The 16,645-nt window shown below is 39.4% G+C and overlaps 1 protein-coding gene across 2 annotated transcripts in view; it reads left to right on the top strand.

The window, feature by feature from the left end:
* PALLD (palladin, cytoskeletal associated protein) overlaps window positions 1-16,645 on the top strand; it is a 184,823-nt gene that overhangs the window by 105,063 nt on the left and 63,115 nt on the right. The window contains exon 1 of one of the 2 annotated variants that reach the window (XM_079305933.1): window positions 12,330-12,424. The exons of the other annotated variant lie outside the window; for it this stretch is intronic. The gene's annotated coding sequence lies outside the window, so the exon portion shown is untranslated. Of the gene's footprint in view, window positions 1-12,329; window positions 12,425-16,645 lie in introns of those variants that run through there. 2 annotated transcript variants of the gene reach the window in all.

Genomic DNA, 16,645 nt, shown 5'->3' with positions numbered 1-16,645 from the left:
ATCCATTTCTACCCAAATATATCTCAAAAATTACATGAAAATGAGTTTATAAAGTCAGGTACAAGAAGTTACTTTCTTAGTCTCCTATGAGTTCCTTTAATCTCTGCTGTCTCACCATACAGCATCTCATCAAGTTGCCCTGTTGTCATCTTGAGCAAGCATTAGGAATGAAGGCAAACTTAGGAATGAAGATAAACTCCTTGCATTCAGTTCTTATGTCTTTTATCTGTGAGTCAGAACAAGATGTCTAGAAACATCCTGCTAAGCCAGGAACAGTCAGAGATCTCACACAGACCACTCTATGTGTGTGATTCATGGACTTCTCACCCAACGGAAAAAAATTTGGACGAAATGACGACATCATACTGAACGTGTGCAAAGCTGAATTTTTGGTAGCAATAGGGTTTGCTTGTTTCTTTTTAAATAAGAGAGTTTGTGATCAATAATATAAGCATAGTTTAGTGTAGACAAAACATTCTTATTTCCTGCACTATTCAGATCATCTGTCAAATAAATTAATTCTGTACAGAAGTGCTCACATGCTATAATGTCCTTAGGATGTAATAAGCACATTCCCCTTTAATTAATTTCAACTTCTAAACTTCAATTTCAAAGGCACCTGATTCCCACAAATGGAAATTTTACAAAGTAGTGAGATGCCAACTGCAGATTCTTCTTTTAATGTGCTATGGACATCTTTCATTAAAGATGATGTTACACTTCCAAGAACACATTACTGCTAACTAACAGACTGAATGTTTTCTCCATGGAAACCATGGAAAATGTCCTGATGGATTTCACACCAACACATTTGCCATAGGTGAGGGTTGTGCTGGCTTAGTGTCTCCTTGGTTGCCATACAGAGAGGAATTGCTGATGCAAGATGTTTTGGTCTCTAAACAATGTATTGTGCAATGGTGAAAGAGCTCTCTTAAAAAGCATTTTGTTGTAGTGTATAGTGTTGAAGTGGTTCATGATCCACTAAGTAAGGAGTAACACTAGTCAACAGCTTTTCCATGTATTTTAGGACAATTGCATGCCTTTTTCTAAGCCAAAATATAGCCATGACCATTATATAAATGTAAATCTTTCTTGAGAAGTCTGGTTCTCTTCCTTCATTTCCTGTAGCATGTTAGCTGCAGCTTATTTCGGACTGTTTTCTCTTAAGCTCCCAGAAAATGTAAACAGGGCATAAAAATCTTGTCTACAAATCTTCTAAGTAATTCTGAACTCCCACAAGGAGTACATTACCCATAAAATCAGTTATTGCAAATTACTATTGAAGTTTTTTGGGGTTGGTTTGGTCTGGTTTTTTTATATGTTTTAAAGTCTAGGGAGAAGAAACCTGGTTTCTAAAGGACAAAATTAAGTCTTCAGCATGTTGTGCTTTGACAGCCCCAGTCTTCATGATGCATGTAATTTTGTTATACATTATGGTGGATTTTGGTTCCTCAAAGTTCTGTTCAACTTGTGAGCATCCAACAAACATGATTCTACAAAGGAAGATCTCACTAGAACACCACACCAAGAAAGCTAAAATTATTTTGTATTGTTGAATTTATTTTGTTACAGTGCTGCTTTATTCTCTGTTTAGCACTGTGATCTGTGGATCTTCTATTTTGCCCAACAGATTGAGATGAGTCAAACTATGAAATAAGACTAAGAAGTTTTCCATTTGTAGTCAGTTTCAATTTTTCATTTCTTCATTTTATTCTGCTCCTCACAGCAGTCTGTGCTTATTTGCTATTTACCACTTGCAGATATTACTAGTTATCATTTAACAAAGCCATGCATTATATATTTCTTTATAAAACCAGATTTGGAAATGGCCCTCTACTTGCAGTTGACAGTGGTCTCTGCTGCTGGTCTGTTTATTTCCTCCATTTTGACAAAACCATGTTGGAAAATATTTTTCAGATCTAAATGCAATGGGGTTTGCCAGCTGTGCATATGGAGAATAGTGCTTCCTCTCCCCACAAATTGTACCCAACTCTCTCAGACATGTGCATTGTCCTTGACTGCTGCTCTAAATATAAGTCAATGTGTGACTTTTGACCACTTATAACTACCTTACATTTCAGAGTAGTTTTCATGCAGGTCTCTCCCAGGATAAATTTTAGTACTTCTGCGCTGACAATATTATTTTTATATGAATACACATGGGTTTCTTATGTAATTAATGTTGCTTGCATGGGTTTATAACCAGAAAAACCTGCATTAAGATTAAATGATAATTCACTTGAAGCTGTAAACTAATGTGTAGAAATTATTGTTGGACAATTGTGCTAGTGAACAAGCTGCCTAATGTACAGTAGGCCAACACCCTGCAGCTAAGTCAATGCACAGTCTCATACTTTGGCAGGGAATTATTGGAAGATCTGTATCATTATCAGTATCACTATCATTATCTATACATTCAGAATTTGTTAAGATGTTTAGTCTGAGAAATATGATTATGTGTTATTGAATGTATTACAGTATCACTAAATGTTATAGTGCCGCTAGTTTTTATCACAAGGCTGAGGATTAGCACAGAATATCAGTTTTAATTTACTGATCAGATGCTGAGGTTTTTTTTTCATTGTTTTCATAATTCCTTTTAAAATAGTAAAGATTTTGTACTTTTTAATCCAGTGTTTCCAAGCAGGTTGAAACACTTGTTGCCAGTACTCTAACCTTGGTAAGTAGCTGTGCACTGGTGCCAAATACTTTGATATTCAGATGATGAAACTACTCAGATCCATTGGGTTAATGATGTGGTCTTTTATGGCACATTCCTGTTCCACTGCTCATGCAGAGTCTTCTAGGTTTTGACTACATGAAACTGCCATAACATGGATGTGGGGGCTGCACAGCATAAGGGCACCCTCTGGCAGCAGTGAAGAGGAGAAAGGACATGGTGTGGCTCTCTGAGGTTCTCTGTGGTTCTCTGATTCTCTCTCAGTGCTTCAAACCTGTGAGAAAGAAGCTGTCATGGCTCAGTCTAGTTGCAACTGTAGATTTACTGTGAGCTGTGGAGTAGTTGGAGGGAGGGGGTTCACTGGGGAAGTGAAGGAAGCACAAACTGGAGGTACTGAAATGAGAAGATGGCATGGGGAGCAGATATGTTCTACTTGCATGGAGATACACTTGTACATGAAAGATTGCCACTGGGGTCAATGGCAGCAATTAAGCTATCTGGAGTATTTAGAGAGACAAAACCTGTACTTTGAAACCTGTTTGACCAGACATAGAAAGGACTGGAACTTTCAATTAAAGTCAGTTGAGCAGTAACTTCTAGACCTCTGAGAGGTCACCCTTTCTGCAAGGGTAGAAACCTGAGCTTTCATATGAATTTATCTTAGATTTTTAGATAGCTTTCTTGAGAGCATTGCCAGTTTCTGTTGCAGCAGAGACCTACTGCTACTTGCAGAAGAGCAAATGTAGAACGGCACATCAAAGGTCGAAGGATGTGTCCTCCTACCCTGAACATGTTTCTTGTGATATCATTTGTTCCATTCAGATCAACTGATGTCAGATGACAGGGCCTGGACAGTAAATTGCTTGCAGAATCAGCAGTGAGTTATTTGTCAGTAGCCTGAACACCTGCTGAAGATGATGGAGTAGTTCTGAAATAAACTGGTACTTCTGCAACCTTTAGCAGTAGAAAGGATGAACTCCATAGGATAGTGCATTTTGTTTTAAATTACTATTTGACCATGCTATATCTTTGTGACCTTAAATTAATTTATTCTTAAAGTATTTCTGTATTTTGGATTTTTTCATTTTAGTATTTTCTTTATATCAGTTAGGAATGTTTTATGTGCATTAATCTTGAAACAGAAAACTTGAAACCTGATCTTTCTAAGCATAAATTCTCCTAAATTGTTCCTATATGTTTCTTATTTTGCTGATATTGTTTGGTTTGTTTGGAGTTTTTTCTGAGGTGAATTTTAGCATGCTAATTTAAATATGTAATGTAATTATGATGTCATCAACATGTTTATTCTTCTGTTATTTTATTAAGCCATTTCCTTATGTTTTTGTAGTTTCAGAGTTTGTAACAAGTAAACAAACTTGTTCAGGCCTCTGTTGAGGGCAAAAATGTGGTATAAAAATACCAGAGTCAGTTTTCTGTTGATCCGAAAGTTCAACTGACTTGGATGCAGCTGGAATCTTATAGGAAGGTGGTTATAAATGCACCTTTGTATTGTCTGTAATTTTTTTTTTCATGCGCTTGTGCCCAGGAGCAGCCACTATTACCCTGTACATCAGTGACTTAAAGCAGTGATCTTTGTTCCACTTTTCTACTTGTTTTCTGCTTCACCCAACATCCATGGGAGATTGCAACAATGGAAGGAGTTTTAGCGTGATCTAAGGACTTGTTTTCTTGCCTTAATGCTAAGGAACCATATTGGGAAATACAGAAATGTTTCCAGATTCCAAAACAGAACTAGGAAGTTTGAAATTTAGCTATACCTGTTTCTTTGTTTTTCTTCAAAATGTTGTTTCTTGTCACACTACATGAAAGGACTCGGAACACTTTTACCAATTTTAAATCACTTCTTTGTTAAGGGTATTCCTTTTAGGGAGTAACAACTGAGTAAAAGCTCCTTAGTCAGATAACTAGATCTCTGTGGATCAACTTTTGTTTCAGCTGTCAGTGTAGATATATTCAGTATATATTCTCCTGAACTGTTATAATTTTCTCTTAAGTTTAAAGAAAGCAATCACATCCTACAGGATTCCTTGATCTTTGTTTAAAAAGCTGTTACATAAATCTACTTAAAAAGACTAAATCTAAAAGATGTGAACAAAAATATACAGTGACCAGTAGGACTGGGTTTTGGTTGGGTTTTTCTTATTGTTTTCTATTTAAATGTTCTTCCTTGTTTGCTGTGGCTCATCTCTAGACATGTACAGTTTGACTGTCAGTTCTTTCTTGTGAAGTACTTGAAGTGCTACTAAAACGAAGTATCAAGCAACAGTAAGGAGTGTCCCCCTAGCAAATTTTATTGTCTTCCTGCAGGTTAGCTGCTCTTTATAAACATTACTTTAAAAGTTTTGGGATATTTGAGAGTAAAACTAATCTCGCCGTCTTTCTTCAGGTAACATAACAGAATAGTAACTTCTAAAAAAGTAGTAGCGGTGTTGAGGGTTTCCTTTTCTCTGCAGAAAGCACCAGTGAAATCCCCACAGCACACGCTGTAACCTGTTCTGAAGAACAATGGAAAACATGACAGGAATCTGTCAGTTTTTACACTGGAACTTCATAGCTTCATTTTCCTTTGTCTGGTTGCCAGTGGTTTGCAGACGCAGCTGGGGCGGCTTGGGGAGCGCTGCAGCTCGGGAAGGCGCGTTGGAGCCGGGACTGCTGCAGGGCTGAGCGCGGGGAGCAGGAGGGATGAGCGCAGGGAACAGCAGGGATGAGCGCAGGGATGAGCGCAGGGAACAGCAGGGATGAGCGCAGGAATGAGCGCAGGGAGCAGGAGGGATGAGAGCAGGGAGAGCAGCGGGGATGAGCGCAGGGATGAGCGCAGGGAACAGCAGGGATGAGCGCAGGGAACAGCAGGGATGAGAGCAGGGAGCAGGGATGAGCGCAGGGAGAGCAGCGGGGATGAGCACAGGGATGAGGGCAGGGAGCAGAGGGGATGAGCGCGGGGATGAGCGCAGGGAACAGTAGGGATGAGGGCAGGGAGCAGCAGAGATGAGCGCAGGGAGAGCAGAGGGGATGAGCGAAAGGAGAGCAGAGGGGATGAGCGAAAGGAGAGCAGCGGGGATGAGCGCAGGGAGAGCAGCGGGGATGAGCGCAGGGAGAAGCGGGGATGAGTGCGGGGAGCAGCGGGGATGAGCGCAGGTATGGGCACAGCGGTGGGCCCGGGGCTGCTCCGGGGCTGAACTCAGGGAGCCCGTCTCTCCCGGCGCTCCCGGCGCTCCCGGCCCCCGCGCCGCCCGGCCCGGGCACTGCTCCTTACATGGGCATGGCCGCAGCTCGCCCGGGGCCCGGGCGGGGTGGCCCGCTGGAGCCGGGCCGGGCCCAGCCGGGGGCGGCGCGGCCCGGGGGGCTCAGCCAGACAAAGAACAGTCCCGGCAACCAAATAAGGAAGTGGGAGCTGGAGGATTTCAGAATAGGAGCAGAGGGGGAGATGCCAGGGAAGCCGGGGAAGCGGTCTGTGTGCAGGGAGCTGCTCTCTGTTGTTACCAGCGGAGTGCTGAATGCCGGGGATCAAGGCTGGCGGACTTGTCCGTGTCCTTCTGTGATCTTCAGCCAGCAAAGTTAAGAACTCAAGCTGTGTTTGTCATATTTTCTCATGTCTCTGAAAGCTCTCTACAGATTTTTGTTTAGAAAGGAGGGGTCTTTGGCAGCCCTGTTGGTTAGCAGACTGAAGATAAATGAGTCATCCTTTGCCAGGGCGAAAGAAGAATCCCATTGCAGATAATTTCAAGCATTACAGAAACATACTAGAAGTCTTTGTCTACTGTTGCATTGTAATGAAAACCTAGAAATTCATCTAGAAAGGGTACGCAGGCACCCCTGAGAGTCAGAGGTGTCTTTGCAATTAAGAACAGTAGTAGAGAAAAAGAGCGAAAATAAGTACCAGAAAACCCTAAAACTGTCCTGACAGTTCTGATAGAAAAACATTTCATAAGATCATAAAATATGGAAAAATGTTATGGGATTTCAGAAAGACAAGTTAGATACTGGTTTAAATGTAGGTGTAAAATTCATGCCCTGTGATCCAGTGTCTTGGGACATTATTTTACCTGCTTATATGGTCTGAAGTTAAAAGGTCTTACTCCTGGTGGAAAAACACCATTCACTTTTTCACTTCAGTCTCACTTAAAGCAGGAAGAACCCACACAACAAACATTCAGAAGGAAGAGCTATAATCTCTGCTGAGTGAGTGAAACCTAGAATAGAGAAAACTAAATAGCTGTGGGCACAAACTTCAGCAGTAATATTTAACATACTGGCCTGGTTTGCTCTGGTTTCAAAACGTTAGCAACAGAATGTGTCCTAAAGTCACAGCCTTTATAGCAAACAATTACATGCACTGTGAGCTTGACATGCTGATGAAAGGAAGTAAGTTATGCCTTGATCTTGAAGTTGTGTCAAGATCAGCTCATAAACAGCTACTGAAAAACATTTTAAATAGTGTAGGGAAGCCTGGCTCAGAAGAAACAGCTTCTTTATCTTTTCTGACAGGCCTCACAATTACAGCAGCTGTAAGTTACTGAAGTGTAGCTAATTGAAAGATACAACACACTCACTATTGCCATATCGGGGCTATTAAAGAAGGGAATGTATTGTTGAGATTTGAGTTCAGAACTGAGAAGGACTTACAGATGACACCCAAATTACTGTAATCATCTGTGACTTTTTATGTCTCCTAACAATTTTAGCATCTGAAGTGCTAGTAGACCTCTCATAAATCCAGGGCAATGCTTGTAAAAGTGATTTTCAGTATCACAGCTGAAAAGCATTATGTCAATTTTACTATGAAGTAAAACCTGAGCAGTGAATGGATTTTTATCTAGATTATATTTTGTTATATTTAATTTCCAGAGCTCTCACACATTACTATATCAATAGTTCTGCAGGCCAGGAAATCTCATGGATTACTCATGGATAAAAGAGACCAATCATGTGGGTACTGATGTACCTAGGAGCTTTAAAGAAGTCTTTGGAATACCTGACTTCTCCATATGCTTGTTCAGCCATCACTATTCCAGTTCCTTACTAGAAAGTGCCTACACACTAGACCCACAGTTTTCTTCTGTGCTGTCATAGGGGTTGCACAGTAAGTCTGATCAATTTAATTTAGTTTTTTACCCTGAGGACCTTTGCTATTTTAGTTTGAGATGAAATAGTGGTATAACAAAGAAGACAAGTGTGAGTTACTTCATCACCATGTATGTTCACACACATGTATATTTCCACAAAAATGGTAACTGCTGCCTTATGAAATTGCCTTAGCAATATAAACTTCTAATTTTTGTTTTTCTGTTGATATTATTAGAAGTCTGGACAAAATTATTGTTGTCACTGTTGTTGAATCATGTTTTTCTAGATCAGAGACTGCAGTATGATTTGCTATCAAGTGTTCACCCTAGCTGTGTTTTCCATTTTGTAAGGCACATATACTTTAATGGCGTATATTTGCAGAATTGAAAATGGTGGGAAATGTTTGCCTAAATATTCTTTCTTGCAACAAACATGTGGCCTTTTATTTTCCTAATAAAGTGCTAAGAACAACAAAAGCCACAAACAGCTTGGTACTTATAGTTCAGACATTGTGAATTTCACTAAACAGAAATAGTACCAGACAAAGCAATTTACAATTACTACCTCAGTGTCTGCCAACATGAGCAGAGTTAGGTAGTACAGGATACTTGCAATAGTGCTAAATGTTTTGGACTGGCACATGTTTGGTAACTACCATTTCAGAGGTATAGTCAGTCACTTTTGGTGTGGGGAAATCCTAACTTTGCATTCTGGCCTTCTAAAGAAATCTCAAGCTCACACATTCCAAGAAAATGCGTGTCTGTTCCTGGCTTAGGAATTCAAAGTCATGCAGAAAAGCTTTGGCTTTTTTATCAATTACAGTATGGGATGTGATGTAGTTTTATGGAGATTTTTTTTTTTTAAATAAAAAAAATTAAATCTGCAATGGTTGGCATGCCAAAGGGTTTTTTTTTGCACAGCTAGTTTAAATAGGATGCATTTCCCTTATGTAGGAAAAACAGGGAGATTGCTGAACTGGCCTCTACAGATCATTGAATTCAATAAGCTGCATATGAATCACTTTGGAAGCTTGTAAACTCTTTCAATTCCCTCTTCTGGTCAGTCCTTCAGGGTCTATTTTAGTGACATTTCCATCTGAGTTTAATGATGTTTGAATTGTAATATGATGCAAAGCTGCATTGTGGCTCTTTGGGTTGAGTTACAGACATGCCTATATCCTTGCTTTGATTTTCAGTTTTTAAGACCAAAAGAATCTCATGTCATGTGTATGCCTCATTAGGAAACACCATTTGAATCTCAATTACAACTTCTTCCAAGATCTCAGAATTTTTAAAGTTTCATTTGGTGATTTTTTTTCTCTTGTCAAAACATCCTGTTCTGATCTTAAAAATTTGAGAGTTCTGGTCTTAACTAGTGTGATCAAGACTGCACATTGCAGTATAGCTTTAAATGTCTCAGTTAAGCCAGCAGCTACAATGCTAAATTTTTGAATATCATAATGAATAAAAATTAAGGAGGCAAAGAAAAGAAAGGAAACAGAAGTGTGTAGTTTTTGTATTATAGTAGCACCTGGAAAACAGCTGTTACAAATAATAATCTATGTACACTATTAAAATACACTTCACTGAAGATACACTGCAGGCAAAAAGATTGTGTTTTAATGGTACAAATTATTCAGTAGTAGTTTAAGAATCTTCAAGTCTCTAATGAAGTCTATTGAGTTATTTTCATTTGTTACTACTCATTGCTGAGGGTGTGATTACTTTGTGTAAAGTTTTCTCTCTGCATTTTCAGATTTTCTTTCCTGAAGGCATCCTTTTTAGGTTTTTTACTTCAAACAATGCTAATTTTTTTTTATTTATGGGGTGATTTGGAAAGTAAATCTTAATTTTGTGAAGATTCTCAAAGTTTGAACAAATGCTAGCAAGAAAACTTCAGGCAGTTTGGTGTTTGCCTGCTTTACTACTGACATCTACCATTATCTTCCCTGGTCCACAGAAATTAATTGTTGGGCTCCTTTACTGCATTTTTCCAAAAGTTGTTTGTTATCATTATAATTGCATTTCAATTATTACTTTGAAATATTAGGACTTAATGGGAGTTGTAGGCAATTGTCTTTTTATGTGTAAATTAGTTTCTCTCATTTTGGTTTGCCAGTCATACTGTAGATATAGTTGGAAACTCCTTAAACCAGAAACAAATGTTTCTGGGACTGGAATTATAGGCAAAGTTGTTTACAAGAAAGAATCACAGATCATATTAAGTCAAGCATATGGTTTTACTTCTTTTCTCTTTGGATCTTTATCTCTCAATGTGCCTCATGCTTGTTTCCCAGTAAGCCGAGCTTCATTTTCACTTTCCATGCCTGAATATGCTGTAGAGTCAGAGAAGAGCAATGTCTTCAACTAAGCTGATGTGCACAAGCTGTCTCTGCTTTCATCTTCCATTCTCATGGACTGAACATATGCATACACACACAGACATAAAATCCTTATGTGCAAAAAAATTAAAGAGCTGTGACAGAAAAAATGTTGGAGACCTTCTTTGATGCAGTATTATCTCAATCTCTTATAATCACAAACAAAGCAGAAGGTGCAGTCAAGAGATGTGAAGTCCAGGTACTGTTCTATCACTGACTTTTCCTACTGTACATCAGTCTGCTGTTTGTGTGTGTTACATCATCTGCACCTGTTACAGGCCATAACAGAGCTGTGCTCTGCTTTTTAGATAAAATACTGTTCTCAACAAGCATACCTACCAAAAATCATAGAAAGACCTGATCCACCATGAGTGATACTCCTTTTATCTTTGTCCTATCTTAATACTATGTGCGTGTACCGTGCTTCTTCCCCAGAGTCATGTACCAGAATTGGAAACAGGGTGCTAGTGTAGTGCCAGCCTTCTCAGTGCCAGGCTCTGGCATGCCACTCTGTTCTAGCAATGGTAGATGCTTTATCTTCCCCACCCTTTTTCCTAATTGGCAGCATTCCTCTGTTCTTCCTGTTATATTCTGGAGTGATTGAGTGATGTGGGGTGAGTTCTGAGTCCTGAAGAGGCTTAATGGTGAAAAGGTGTGAAAGGGGTTGAATAAGCAGAGAAATTTTCAGTGCTACCTTGTTCTGCATTGTCCACTGTGGAATGAAATTTCTCAGGTAGAGATCTTGCTATTTTTGGAGGTTCATACCTGTTGGAGAAAAATAGTTATGACGATGTCCTTGTAAATCAAGCAGATTTCCAGGAATCCAGAGTTGAATTATATTACACACTAATTGGAAACTGGAGTTCAGAGAAGAAAGAGGATCACCCTTGATTTCATCTGGCCTAAAATCTTTTAACAGCTGTCCAGAATGTTGAACAGAGAGATAACAGGCAGCATGTTCATACACTTACTTGCTGCTCCTGAGGTAGAAAATGTAAGAGATATCACTGATCACCTCAATGGGCTAAGCATGGAATTGAGAATTATCATTTTATAGATGTATATTTTGAGATTATCTATCTTGTTTTAAGAAGATGTTTAAATTGATGTTATTAGTGATTAGTTGTGTTCTATGATTCCATATAAAACTGATGTTGGCATTTAACCTGTAAGAAAGCACTGGATCCAGACCAGGTGGCTTATAGTAGGAAGGGTATGAATCAACAACAGAAATCTGACACTCTTTATCTCCTTGTGGGAAAAAAAGAAGAGGGGAAAAAAAAAAGAATGATCTACCTTCAAATGAATGCCTTATGGAATATATAATAGTAATTAATATATTTAGAGTAAGTGACGCTCTGGAAGTTTTGCATAATTATATCACAAAACAACTAGATTTTTATATCATATAGTAAATTTTTTCTGATCACTGATGCTATTCTTTGGTAGATGAAAAAGGTACAGGAGACTATTTGTAAAACAGATTACTACTGTGCAGTAATATGATACTTTTTTTTTTTTTCCCAAAGATAGTTTTAAATTCAGTTTAATCTGAACACTTGGGGTCTTGGTAGTGATGAGTACTGGCATAACTATTATTTTAAGAGAACACAGATGTATTATAGAGCTTAGAACAACTTGAGACATCGTTTCTGTAGTTTTACATTAAATGTGTAGCCATCCCACCCACTCTGTCATGCAGGCAAAAATGATGTGGCAATCCTGGAAACTTTTGCCTCGGAGAAGAGCTGATGTAAATTCTCGTAGCAACACTTTTGTGCAGCTGTATGGCAATATGGAAGATCCTGGGATTTTCTCTAGGCTGTTGCAGCGCCTTCTCAAGTGTTTTGCTGGCTATGGATGTTCCTGGAGGGGAAAAAAAGTGAACTTCCAGCCTGGGACCCAAGCATTGTTTGGCAAAAAGCGTACCACGGAGTCACAGCTCTTGCAGCTCCGAAGGAGAGTAGCTAAAACTCAGTCAGCGCAGCGGGTAGAGCCAGAGCCCCCGTCTCCCCGCCGTTCCCGGTCACGCCTCCCGCACGCCTGGGGCCCCGGGGCGGCCCGGGACTCTTAACGTGAAGCCGCTGGAGTGGGACGCGCCGGCGGCGGCTCCGGGTGAGTCACGGCGGAGCGGCCCCGGGCCCGCCCTATATAGGGGGATCGCCCGCCCTATATAGGGGGATCGCCCGCCCTATATAGGGGGATCGCCGCGGTACCTGCGGGCCCGCTCCGCTCCGCGCGCCCCGGAACGCCGCGCTCGGCGATGTGAGAGCGCCCAGGTAAGAGCGCAGCGCGCTTCCAGCGAGTGACGTGTCCTCCTCTGATGAGGCAGAAGCGGTGATGGGAGGAGACAGGTCAGGGTACATGAAATCACGCTGTAATCGGACCGGGCTGGCCGCCTTTCTTTCGAGTATTTCTACTTCTGATCTACTCTTTCTCGCTCTTCTAGTGCGCCTCGTCGTCTGCAGTCGCAGTCGAGTTTGGCTGATGCACTTTATTTGCCGAGCCCGGCCGTCCCCGTGGCGTTTCCAAAGGCAGAAAGGATGCTTTTATGCGCCAGCGGCTTTGTGCATCTCTGTAGCCCAAGACTTGCTAAATCAGTCCTTAACAAATCCGAGAGGGCAGTAAACTGTGAGCGCCTTCCCAGCCTTCTTTGTACGAGACTTCTGTAGGAGCCCGGTGATACTTCTGGGTGAAGAGAGTTGCTAGTGGACAGGAGACTTGATCTTTTATAAGATTTACTACGGCTTCTTACCAAAATTAAACAAAACACAGGAGTTTTGGGTTGTTCTGTGGAATTCGGGTGCTGTAAGGAACACATATTTGGTGATCTAGCACTTAAGGTACTGTCGTAGCTAAATTTTTTTGCCTAATGTTTATCACTGCGTGTTGAAAGGAATTTGGTGTTACTTAGTAACTTTGTAGCTTTATAACAGTAACTGCTTTGGGGCTTTTTTTTCTTCTTTTCCAAGTATGCAGCGCACATCAGACATTTGTTTAAATTTCAGTAGTGAAGACAAAAAAAAAAAAAAAAAAAAAAAGAAAAAAAAAAAAAGGAAAGTTTCCTGGCAGTAGGCACATAATTAGAAAGAAGGCTGGGAAAAGTAAGACTGGCCTTCTTTATAATGATGTGTTTACAGAAAGTTGGAAGGCAGAGATATGCATTGGCTATCAAAGAGAAACCAACGTCTGCTATTGGAACATTTGGGTCAGCTTTATATTAAGGAATATGGCACTGCAGAGCATGCATCTAAAAATAGGAGTGGACACAGTCAATGTTTCATTAGGCTTTAAGGTCAAGAAACTGTTTTTCTGTGGTATTCTGTGGCTGTATTGAACTGAAACCATGATTCCTGTGAACAAACCTTATATTTCTGAAATTAACTTCATAACATATTTTATATACCGTGCAGAAAGTTTTATGCCCACTCACAGGTTTGTGTGCACAGAGGTACACTGGTGTTTTAGGGTGGGAAAAGTTATGATGATGTTCTTTGAGAAAACCCAGCAGTTTCCAGACATCCAGAGCTGGTCTGTGATTCACAATGCATACCAGACATAAAAGGATTAAGATACCGAATTGATAACAAGAGAATGGAAAAAAAAAACATAGAAAAAGTTAAATGGCTCTCAACATATGTCCATTGATTGTATCTAAACCACTTCACTATGAAAATGGGGCAAATACTTGTGAGAACAAGATGATGAGAGAGATTGTGTTGCATCCTGCTTTTGGTTGGGTAACAAAACCTGAAAGAACTGTTTGTGAAATGATGTTCTTGTACTAAGTTTCCTGGCCAGAAGGAGAAACCCTGTGGGAAAAGGTGGGGGCAGAGGGATAAGAGTTTGAATAAAAGAAACTGGAAACATGGAGTGTTCTTGCAATCTTTGAAACATGTAGGAATATGCAGGTAGGATATTGTTGGAATAAGAAGTGTCTCATTTGGATAAAACAAATGCTCATCTTTGAGGTAGTGGAAATCTCATAGTGGATCTTATCTTTGAGATGAGATTTCTCTCTTCTTTAAGATAGTGGAAATCTGATAATCACAAAGTCAGAATTTACCAAGTTATCTCACACTGCAATCTGATGTAGCAGTTTTCCTAAAATTGCAATGGTGGATATGTGGTAAAGGTTTGTTAGCAGTTGGTGAATATATGTCACATAACTTTTCCTGCAGCTTTCTGAGTGAAGAGGATTTTTTTCAGTAAAAAACTGTCCTGAAAATTTGAAGTGTGATTTAACTAACAATTAAAACCTATTTTTGTAAGATAAATGCTTTTCTGCTGTTACACTTACTGAAACCCTAGAAAATTCTCTATTATCTTCAAAGTGTTCTTGAGTTTCTTTCTTGTTTTCTTTCTGCTTTTTATACTGGCAAAGCTCATCTTGCTGGACTCTCATGCACCAATTATTGTGGGTCTATTGACTAGCCTGAGTCTACTGTTTTCTTTTTGCAAAGACTGTGTGTTGATTGCAACATATAACACTTTGCACTGAATTTTTTCAGCTTACATGTTGGTTGTGGAGGGCAAGATAGTCTAACTGCTCCACAGGCAGGAGTGTGATTGCAGTTTTGTCATCCACTTTGTGGTCTGTGTGACTGCAGCAGCCATTTCTAATAGCTGTGTTAGAACAGCATGCCTCCTTTTTTGTAAGGACACAGTGGTAAATCTGATGAGTAATGTTCAGCTGTTGGGCTTCAGGCATGGAAGACCAAGGAGGCAGTCTGCCTGGAATTGACCAGTGGGATGCTGGCCAGCCCACTTATATGGAGAATTTCTTCTTTTTTGTATTACTCTCTTTTAAAATTATCTATGAGAGACTTACCTTATTGAACTTACCTGGTTCTCAGTTGGGCAGAGTAAACCAATCACACTTGTAAAATCATGTAGTTGATGGAATGTATTGTATTCCTCAAACAGCAACTTAATTTCTCATCCAGTTCTAAATTAGCTGCTTTGCAATTTTACTCAAGCCAACATTTGTGTGGATCCATGTGCCTGTATACTGTCAGTGAGTGTGATGTCATGTACGTTTTCCTCTGTGTCTATAACATCATTTCCTGTAGACTATGAATATTTGTAGACACTACACCTGAAAGACATGAAGATAAAGACCTTTGGTTTGAAAAAGCTGAGTTTCTAATTTGAAAATGTGTAGATAAATGCATACAGCACAGTGCAAAGAAACTGAAGGGTGAAGATAATATATGCAATATTAGTTGCATAATTTCAATATAAAATGTTTTATGTTATTGCTATGTGTTTTGGCATTTGCTGTCTACTGTCCAAGAAAGGAGTCTTCAAGTGTTTGAGGGTTGTACTGGACCTTTACTGTTTCACAAAAAGTTGATGGCCCTAAGGTTTTGTTTTCCCAGTAAAAATTTCAGGATCAAGTAAAACATAAATTGACTGATAGTCCCACATATATTATTGAGAACATAATAATTGACTGGAAATCTTTTATCCTGGGAATATTATTTAACCAAAACATGCCTATGGACTTTTGTATTCATGTATCATCTTCCATCTTGGAAACATTCCTGCTTTCTTAACAGATAGCATTTCAGTGTTAGAGTAAGTAATAAAGTTCCCTTTGGAGTGAAGTGCCCACTCAGTAATAGCAATACTCAGCAATGATTTCATAGTGAAAACAGATGCATTTGGAAGAATAAGGAAGAATATGTATAGAGAAATTACTAACCAAATTATAGTATGCCTAGAAGACTAATTTCAACCTCTTACTGCAGAAGCTGAAGATTCTTGTAACCACGAGTGTCAGAACTTTTTGGAACATTATAGATCATTTAAAGTTTGTTATTCATATAACTAAAAATATAATTATCGTAATTAAAAATATATTTATCATGGAAGAAGAACCTATAATCAAGGCAGCTATTTTTACTTGTGTAGTCCACTTTCTGGATTAGCACATGAATAGAAAATTTAGGAAATACTTTTCCTCCACATTTCTGTCTAGACACTTACATGGTTCTTTTCCCACCTGCTTGAGACATTCTAGCCTTTGCCAAGGCAGGAAGCTTGTATTTCCTTTATTGAAGCAGAAAGTGATTGTAATTAGTGTATTGTGTATGGCACTCCCCAGCACTTCCCCCTTCCACAAAGGGAAGGAATTTTAAGATAAACAGCACTTTTTAAAATATAAATAAATAAATAAATAAATATAGTGGGCTCAATTTCTTGCTGGGATTTTTCTGCCTTATACACCTGTGTGAGGTAAGCCAAGAAGTAACTGAATCTGCTTTCCCTTGTTTTCATGGTGTGCATATCTCTCCAGTGATAATTTGAGTGAGAAATCTTTGATTGCCTTAGATTATCTTAAACCATTGTTTGTAGCAGTTACTCAGAATTCTTTCCAGTCCTTCCCAGGACATTCTTCTGAGCATGGGAAATTGTATTCATTCACATCAACAAAATATGTTCCTGTTGAAATTTCTCTTTAAATGGGCTTCACATTTTGTTTGTTAATAATTTCA

This window comes from Erithacus rubecula (genome assembly GCF_903797595.1).
Source record: "Erithacus rubecula genome assembly, chromosome: 5".
Taxonomy (NCBI): domain Eukaryota; kingdom Metazoa; phylum Chordata; class Aves; order Passeriformes; family Muscicapidae; genus Erithacus; species Erithacus rubecula.
Note: the sequence above shows the minus strand (reverse complement) of the source record. Positions and strands in the feature narration are given on the sequence as shown.